Below are 10,252 nucleotides of genomic sequence, written 5' to 3' on the forward strand. Positions count from 1 at the left end.
CGTACTCTGGACCAGGAGGCCCAGTACAGCCCCGACCAGCAGCAACGTACTCTGGACCAGGAGGCCCAGTACAGCCCAGACGTCAGCCCCGAGGCACTGCGCTACAAACCGACTCAACTCACGGGTGAGTTTGACGCACCGTCAGCACCGAGGAACAGCACCTGGGTACCCGACCCCTGGTACCCACCAAGTACCAGCCCACGACGACACGTACGGGGAGACTCGCCCAGGAGGCCTCTCCCCCAACGCTCACCGATGTGCCAGCCATCCATGGCATCGTACCTTGGCACACCGACGTTCCCGGACTTCACACGCGAGAACAGAGCACAGTACACAGAGCTACGAATGTGCTTAGAGACAATGATGTCCGATGTCCCCGATGAGACGTACAAGTATGCTATCCTACTCAAGCACCTGAAGGTGCCCAGAGCGCATAATATAGCGCTGGCATATTCCAACTCAAGTACCCCATACACCGCGGCTCTAGTAGCCCTCGACCAACGTTATGGACGCATATGGGACTACGTGATACAAGAGATAAGAGACATCGACCGTCTCCCCCCAGCCAGAGACAACAGAGCATTAGATGACCTCTCTATCAAGGTACAGTCCCTGGTAGGGATGCTGGGGTCCTAAAAGGAAAAGGGGATATACGAACTGTATGCTAACTCTAATGTAGAAAGGATATTAGAGAAGCTCCCTCCCGCCCGACAAGAGCGCTTCAGGCGGCAGAGAGACCACCGCGACCCCAACGGCCCAGAGGCATCCCTCCTAGACCTATCTGAGTTCCTCGCCAGGGAGGTCAGCAGCTTACGACTGGACACGTTCGTATGGAGTGGACCAAGCCCAAGACCAGGACCTCGGGGATCAAACGATAACCGCCGGTCGGTGACCGTTATGCACCAAGCCGAATCAGTACCGCAGCACAAGAACCACAACACCCCCTCGACGAAAGAGGAGTGGAAGATTGAATGCCAGTACTGTGAAGGGGAACATCGGCTGTATCAATGCGACACTTTCGGGAAGCTGACCACGGACAAGGTGAGTCAGTGGATCAAAGACCACCGCCGCTGCTTCCGCTGCGCGCGCAGCCATATGGCAGCTGAGTGCCGCTTGAAGAAGAAGTGCAGCAGGTGCGGCGGTGCCCACTTGGAGGTCCTGCATGATATCAACAGGCGTCCGCCAGGACAACAAAGTGGGCCCGTCACGGTAATGTACCAGGCCGAGGCGGTGGCACCAGTACCGAAGATCCACCAGACCGCCCCCTGGTGTCCCGACTGCTACAGCAGACACTGGGAGTCACGGTGCTACTCGGACGACCGCGAGTCGGCACCACTCCAGAAGATCCAAAGCAACCGACTAACAGGAGTGCTCCACATTGACCAGCATAGCGGGACCCCCCGAGTGCTCATCAAAGTGGTCAGAGTGCTCCTGAGCTACGAGGACAAGGTCCTGGACACTTACGCCGTCCTGGACGATGGGTCTGAAAAGACTCTCCTCCTCGCTTCCGCCGCAGCCCAGTTGGGCCTGCGGGGTGCCAAAGGTACCATGACAATACGCACCATCAGAAGAGACCAGAAGACCATAAAGGGTGAAAAGGTCTCCTTCAAGATAGCAGCGGTGGACCAGCCCGAGAAGCAGTATAGTATTACCAACGTCTTCACCAGCCACGACATAGGCCTATCACAGTACACCTACCCCATCCCACAGCTGATGGCGAAGTATGTGCACCTACGTCAACTACCTATACCGCTTATCGACGGCGCCACACCGACCCTGCTCATCGGCTCCGACCACGCGGACCTCATTCTCCCAATTGAGGCGGCCCACATCGGACCCAAAAGATGCCCAGTCGCGGTTCAGACCCGACTGGGGTGGACGCTCCAGGGCCCCCTCTACGGACTTGACAGTCAACCCACGTCTACACGCTGCCTACACACAAAGGCGAGCGACACCGGCCACTCCCTCGTACAGCCCGTTGAGAGGCTATTGACATTAAGCGAGAGGCCTGTGAGAGAACCGTGGGCACAAGAGGGAGTTCGGAACTCCACCCCCCTCAGCTGCGCTCCAGACGTAGCTGACTTCGAACCCAGCACCCCAAGCGACTCCTTGATGGGGCGGCTGGAACCGGCCCCTCCTCAGACGGGGTACAGAGCAAACAAGAGAAACAGACGGAGGAGGTGGAGGCGCAGCCAAGCACAGATCAAAGCAGTCTCAGGCCCGCTTCCTCCTAACCCCCCTACCATCCCTTCCAGCCCGTCAGAAGCGGGTCAAGGACGGGGACAACTTAAAAGTGGACACAGTCGTCGTGATCATAGACCAGTCACTACCCCGAGCTGCGTGGCCGGCCGGCCGCGTAAGCAAAGTGATCACTGGTGCCGACGGAAAGGTCAGAGCGGCAGAAGTGCTCGTCCAGGGGCGGACATACACCCGACCCGTGGCGAGGCTGATAGAGTTGCCAAGGCTCCCCGACTCGCTTAATGACGACCATGACCCACTGACTTTGTGAATTGCCCTCCTCCTCACAACGGACATTGAGTAGTGGACAAGACGGTTAATCTGTCTCTGCTTATCTAATTAGGTGCGGACTAATTAGGAGGCGGCTGTTACAAAGGGTCAGATTAAACCGAATATATATATTTATTGCCTGAGATCCCATGTATAATATTTGTATATCGTTTGATATCCCTTGTATATTCTTTGTACATATACACGGAATATCCCTTTACCTGGTACAGGACAGACCATAATATTCGTTCTCCTATTGGAAGCGATCCCCTAGGCGCCACGGCCATACCCCCAATGTCTAGTTCAAAGTCACCGCTGAGACATGCCTGGACATGCCCGGTTCTGCGCAAGAATACGAGACAGAAATAAGGCTGGTACTAGATTGTTCACCTTTACGTATAAATACGTCGCAGGTGGATACAGCAGTTAGTTACCCAATAAGTTGAAGCCTCACACCACGATACAACGTGCTGTGAAGTGGGCCCGTTTTGCCCCGAAATAGAGCCTTGAGACCGCGTGCGAATTGATAGCTGAAGTGTCAGAGTTTAACGCTGGATCGTCGAGTTCGACCTATTCTATTATTAAGTAATAGTCTATTATGTATAGTGTATCGTGCGGCTACCGTTCTACAGTGACCAGCATTACCAACGTTTCATCGTACCGAGCTAGTGTGCTTATCCAGGCTGGGCGGCTTAACCTGGTGCCGTCATCCGAGGAGCCCTAGACGAGAACCGTGTGGATATGTACACTGGATAACCTACCCGACGACTACAGAGCCCTTTTCGGCTGGATTATATTTGCTTTGGTCCTGTAGCTGATGGAGCGGAGAATCGTCTACACCCACAACTGTGTGGGATTTACCCTGTGAGGAGCAACGTCGAGCCCGCCTCTAGGACCCCTGAGGCTGGCTAGCTTTCCTCCATGCGGCACTGCATACCGGAGAATAGCTGTTGTTCGTCTACGGATCAAGGGATTATTGCACCTGTACCTGGAGTCTCCTTATTCCTCGTTGACCCAGACTTTCTGCTACCGACAAATCCTCTCCCCTGCTGGCCTACAACCGGAGGGACCCCTTTAGTATCTCCAGCTGATTTACTAGTGTACCATATATAATTCTTATGATACAGGTGGTATTAATTATCTCCTGCGTAATATGCTCATGGACTTACGCTCTTGACCTATTCATACACATTCTTCGCCTTACAAGCGCAACTCTCAATCTTGATAAGTAATGTAAGATAATCTTCGTGCTGCTAATAAATATTCTTCTAAACAGTATTTCTTGTGAAGCCGTGTTATTGTGGGTGTGTTCATCTCATATACCTGTGTACTGTATGGCCAGTAGTAATGTACATAACTCAGTAGTGGTTTAATGATACCATACTTATTCAATACAGTCAGGGAATTGTACCCCTCAGTTACAACAATGTTTAAAGGACACAAATATTATCAGTGCACTTGTACATTGTGGGTTATTCTGATACAATCGTGCCCAAATTGACAATGGCAACCAAAGTTACACACACACATGGATGATGAACCTGACAATCTACACACAGCTCATGGATACAGATAGCAGCGTCTTCTCCAAATTGCCCGGCTGCCAATAATTGCTGACACTGAGCAATATCTTGCTAATTGTTTGGCTCTTCTCTTCGGAAGACCGGCCATCTGAAGGCCTCTAACACCCAACTTATGGACATGACCCAGGCTTCCAAATATGAAGACTAAAAGTTTACAGTTGTAGCAGAGTTGTGATATGGTATGGTCTAACAGTTGATATTTTAACATTTTGGTTAGACTGTAGTCAAACGTGCAGCCAACTTCTAGGATGAGAACCTCTCTGTTATTCTCATTAACAACAACAACAACATCGGGGGTGTTTGCTGAAATATCAGAGAACAGTGAATTGTCACTACAGATTGAGCATATAGCTTCACACTGGTGTGATTATACAGCTTATATGTTGCACACACACACACACACACACACACACACACACACACACACACACACACACACACACACACACACACACACACACACACACACACACACACACACACACACACACACACACACACACACACACACACACACACACACACACACACACAGGAACACACTATAGATCCTTGAGGTCAGAGAGCTCAGTCAATCAACAACAGAATGAAAACCTCCTTTACTTTTTCCAGCGGCGGCGGCGGGGCTACCCGTTTTATTCGCGTCTGGACTACGGATCAGGCCTTTAATCTGCAACGTCCCACTGATTCATGCTGGAAACTCCAGTAGGAAACTGCAGCGTGAGCCGCGCGGACCTCCTCACAGGCACCGGCCAGGACCCAAAATGGACACGCGGCTGTAATGCGGCAGTCATCGCTTTTTCTGACCACCAAATGTAATGCATTAGTGACTCACTTTAGCGCTCGTGACTGAGCCGGAATGGAGCCCCCCCCCCTCCCTCCCCTCCTCTAAACCGGAACGGAGAGACTTGCGTTAGCTCGTTTCTTGTCCCCTGTCACCCAGAATAGAGGTTTAGCCAGTATAACGCATGCTGACGAGGGCAGCTTCCAGAATAGATCTTGTAAAGGAAACCCGTGCCTCCGTGGCTCCACTTCCTCTCTGACGGCATGATGTTCACGAGGACACCGAGAGCTGTGTGATGAGCGTGAGGCGAGCTGAGGCAATAACAAGAGACACGGCCCTGACCTGGGATCAGAGAAGCGGTGGTGCGGCGGGTTATGTGACGGACGTACTGGCGTCTATGCGAGTTCAAATGGTAAATGGTGCATTTATATAGCAGATTTTATCCAAAGCGCTTTACAATTTTGTTCCTCACATTTTACCCATTCACTCACACATCCACGCAACCTGCTCATCGGGAGCAGTTAGGGGGTTAAGAGTCTTGCTCAAGGACACTTTGACACGCTGCCCGGGTGGAGCGCGGGAATCGAACCGGGAACCTCTGGATTACCAGACGACGGCTCTGCCTCCCGAGCCACTGTCGCCCCCCAGAGTTTATGCACATCCGCCCGTAGGCTCGCGTACCTAATAATAATAATAATAATTAGGGATGCTCGATATTGGCTTTTTTACCGATACCGATATTCCGATATTGTCCAACTCTTAATTTCCGATACCGATATCAACCGATACCGATATATGCAGGGTTTCCCCCCCCCAAAAAACGGAATAATTTCAGGTAACTAATAATGTCACTGGATATATATATAACAAATATTGTTATTGTTTTTTTCTTTTTTTAAACCGATACCGATATTTTCCGATATCACATTTTACTGCCGATATCGGCCGATAATATTGGTCGGCCGATAATATCGGACATCCCTAATAATAATGGATTGGATTTATATAGCGCTCTTCGTGACACCCCAGAGACCCCAGAGCGCTTACAGAGTCCATTATTCGTTCATACACAGTCATACCGGTGGTGGTAAGCTACAATTGCAGCCAGAGCTGCCCTGAGGCAGACTCATGGAAGCGTGGCGAATAATCATCGCCTACGGCCCCTCCGACCACCACCAACATTCATTCACATGCATACACATTCATACGAGGCAAGTAGGTTAAGTGTCTTGCCCAAGGACACAACGGCAGTGGGATGGACATGGGCTTGAGCGGGATTCGAACCACCAACCATTCGATCATTGGACGACCCGCTCTACCCCTGAGCCACGCCGCCCCACGACCCTACATGTAACTAAGCGATTCGCGGGGATGAGAGTTGAATGGATAACGGATAGATATTGAGATATATACAGTACACAGATAGCTGGCCTGCCAACACACCAGAATGGCGTTGCGCCTCCTGGTGGCAGATAACAGAACAGCACTTCCACAAGAAAATGATATAAAGATCAACACCTATCGTCGCCGCCGATGGAATAGAGCCCGGGAAAACATCCTGATTACCTCGCGTCTAGAAAGATGACCTCTCTTCCATACATGGGGCAGTATGTGTGCAAGGAGGATGGCTCTTTTTCATGTATTTTTGCCGCGCGAGCGCTATGACATACACGTGTGCGGTACGCGCACGTCATGGGTAACAGGAGAGCAGTCATGCGCTCGAGGTGAGGTCCTTAAACTGGGCCGCGGTGACGTCGGTGGATGACCTCTGACCCTATACTTCACCACAAGGCTGTGGCACGCACTGCTCTCTGGTTACTCTGGGTCACGGGGTCACTGGGTGTCAACCGGACACACACACTCTTAGCATGCCGTTAATCACATACACACACATGCCTCAGACACACACAGAGACACACACTCTTAGCATGCCGTTAATCACATACACATATATGCCTCAGACACACACAGTGACACACACTCTTAGCATGCCGTTAATCACATACACAAATATGCCTCAGACACAAACAGAGACACACACTCTTAGCATGCCGTTAATCACATACACACACATGCTCACACACACATACACACTCTTATCAGACCGTCCATGTAATTAATCAAATACACATACCGGTATGTACACATGCTCAAACACACACGAAGACACACACATACAGTACACACTCTTTTATCAGACCGTCGATGTCGTTAATCACATACACATAGGTACACATGCTCAAACACACACAGACACACACATACACTGCAGTCATACATCTGCAGCATTCACAAAGTACACACTATGCACATGTGCTGAACACGCACACAGACTACACACTATGGGCAGACTCTCACACACACCCATTAGTGCTGAGCCCAAACGTTCGAACGTTCAGACCTTCGTTCGTTACGTTGGCATTTTAATCTTAATTAATGGGTTCGAACCTCCGCTTTAAAAAAATGAAAAATATATATCAGAATATGATATATATCAGAATATCACAGTACTATGTTGTGTTTACAATAATTCGAAAGTCATGCGCGAACACAGACACAACAACACAGTCTAGTCGGGATGAGGAGGGGTCACCGTCATACATTATCAGGAAATGAATCAATCATGCAAAAAAGAGAGAGTTGAGTGACTCACTCACCCGTCTTATTTCATAATACAACGTTTCCGAATGAACGTTTGGATTAAACCAAGTGTATGCAGTGATGCTGAACTTTCCCAGCGGGACACAAGTTACTTAACGGTACACAGGTATGTTATACACGTTAATTAAGCTATGCACATTTAGCTGGCTAACGTTAAGATAGCAGGAGCCGTCGGCCAACAAAGATGTTGTTTCAACAAATGTATTCACAAAATGGATTATCATCCAAAAGTTATTAAAGCCTCCTGTGACCAGTAAGTAGGTACTACTACTCTCTACCGCAGCAATATGCGCATGTGCGCTACGTTATATGCGTAAATGTGCGCTAATACTCGACAGTACTGAACCAGAAAAATTATTTAGGAGCACATTTTTTGCATGATTAAAAACGATGGTTTATAATCATATAATTTCAAAAAACCCTGGCGATGTTCGAATCACAAAAACAGGCTTTGGGGAGGGACATCTCTAACACCCATACACCCATACACACACCCATACACACACCCATACACACACACCCATACACCACCCATACACACACCCACACACACACCCATACACACCCATACACACACACCCATACACACACACCCATACACACACTAGGGGTGTAACGGTACACAGAAGCCACGGTTCGGTACGTACCTCGGTATTGGAGTCACGGTTCGGTACAAGTTCGGTACAACAGATATATATATATTTTTTTATTATTATTAACCCATTCTCCGCCAATCACGTGTTAAGGCGGGTTTCTCCGCCATGCGTTGTCTGCCAATCACGCCGTAAGGCGTGTTTGAGATCAATATTTTATATTTTCGTCATGGTATTCATATTTCACCCACGGAGTCTTGGCTGTCTGAGCCATCACAACTCTGCAACGCTTCAATACCGCCACCTGGTGGCCGATCGGCGAGTTGCCAAACCGCAAGTGACCGTTGGAGCTCGGTCCGTCCCCTAATTTCGTCCGGCCACTTGTTTATCGTCCCGGGGATCAATACAGACACCGTGGATATGGATCTTTGCCATAACTCAATAATCAACATGATTTGGACTAGGGATGCCCCGATTGATCGGCCACCGATCGTTATCGGCCGATAATCAGTATAAATATGCGATCGGGGAATTCCGATAATGAGTCATATTCGCCGATCGCGGAAACTGATCAAGTGGATATCTCACTCGCTTGTCTCAGACGCACAGGACCTGCAAACTGCTCCTCCTCCCTAGCCCCGCCCGCCCCCGTGTAGAGTTTGTAAACAAAGAGGTGCGGCTCCTCTGCTCGAGTCTGTAGTGCATTCGACCTGCGCTAACGTTAGCTACCTAGCTATCGTTACTGTTTAAACAAAATTACCCAGTCAACTATTCACGTTTAGTAGGCATTGTCTAACGGTATTTAGCCGGCTAGCTACCGATAGCTCCTGATATCAACAAATGATCCAGAAAATCTAGTAGTCCATGTTCATACCTCCGGTAGCTTGCGTTAGCTTGCGTTAGCTGACGTTAGTTTACTGTTCAAAACAAAATGTCCCATTGAACTAAAGTTCTGTCTTAACGTCATCTAGCCGGCTAGCAGTAGCTACAGATAGCTCTTGATATCAATGTCTTATAACATTGATTTAATGCGTATTCGAGCTGAGGGCTTGCTGAATGTGAAATGACCAAAGCATAACGTTACCAATAGGGTCCCGCTGCAGCGCCGGAGAATCCTTTTTGGAGCTGGGCTACTAGAGTACACACAGACAGTGGAGCTGTTTGCAGATAGCGAGCATTTTGACTTGTTGCGTGGTGGCGATGTCTCGCAGATAATACAAGTACAAGTCTAATTATATAATATATATATTTTATAAAAAAAAAAAAAAAAAAAAAAAACGTTTTATATAAAATAATTTTTAATTTCTTTTTAATCAAAAACGATCGGATCGGTATCGGCCGATATGGCTCACGACGATCGGTGATTGGTATCGGTGGCAAAAAACGTGATCGGGGCATCCCTAATTTGGACGTGTAACCGGAAATGGATCGCATCGATCAACATCACATAATTGGGATCTGTTTGCTCCACTCTCATCGCCCAACGCTACGAGGAGACTGACGTGAGTTTCAGCGTTTTTCTTTATCATTTTCTATACAAACTGCTCTGATCAATATATCACCCATACTACATAAATTATTTAACGTCGGTCATTGAATTATAAACGACCCCTCCCCCCCTCCGTTCACCCGCAGATGATCAGTCATGATGTTTAGGACCATGTACAGTTGACATTTTTAATATAGCATGGATCGGTATCAAACTGCATTTGATAATCTAATATATGCATTTATGCCTATATCTCACGTTCTATGAAATACTGCAGAAAATGATAAAAACATATTTATACTCTAGACGGTATTTTAGTATGAATGTGTGAATGAAAAAGTAAAACGTTCCTACATCCTGAACGATAGATAATTGATGTTGAATGGGCCATAGTAATGTCAATTTAGCAATACAATTAAAAAAGTTATAGCCCTGCAAAGAAGGTGAACATCTCCATAGACAAATAGCGCTGGCAGAGGATGGTTTAGGATGGTCAAAGTGGTGGCAGAGAATGGGTTAATATACTTTTTTTGTAATTTTTTTTGTAATTAAATTTTTTATTTTTTATTTATATATTATATTTAAGATAATTATTATAATTATTATTATTAAATAGAATAATTTTCTATAGGCT

Source organism: Notolepis coatsorum (genome assembly GCF_963971535.1).
Source record: "Notolepis coatsorum genome assembly, chromosome: 3".
NCBI lineage: Eukaryota > Metazoa > Chordata > Actinopteri > Aulopiformes > Paralepididae > Notolepis > Notolepis coatsorum.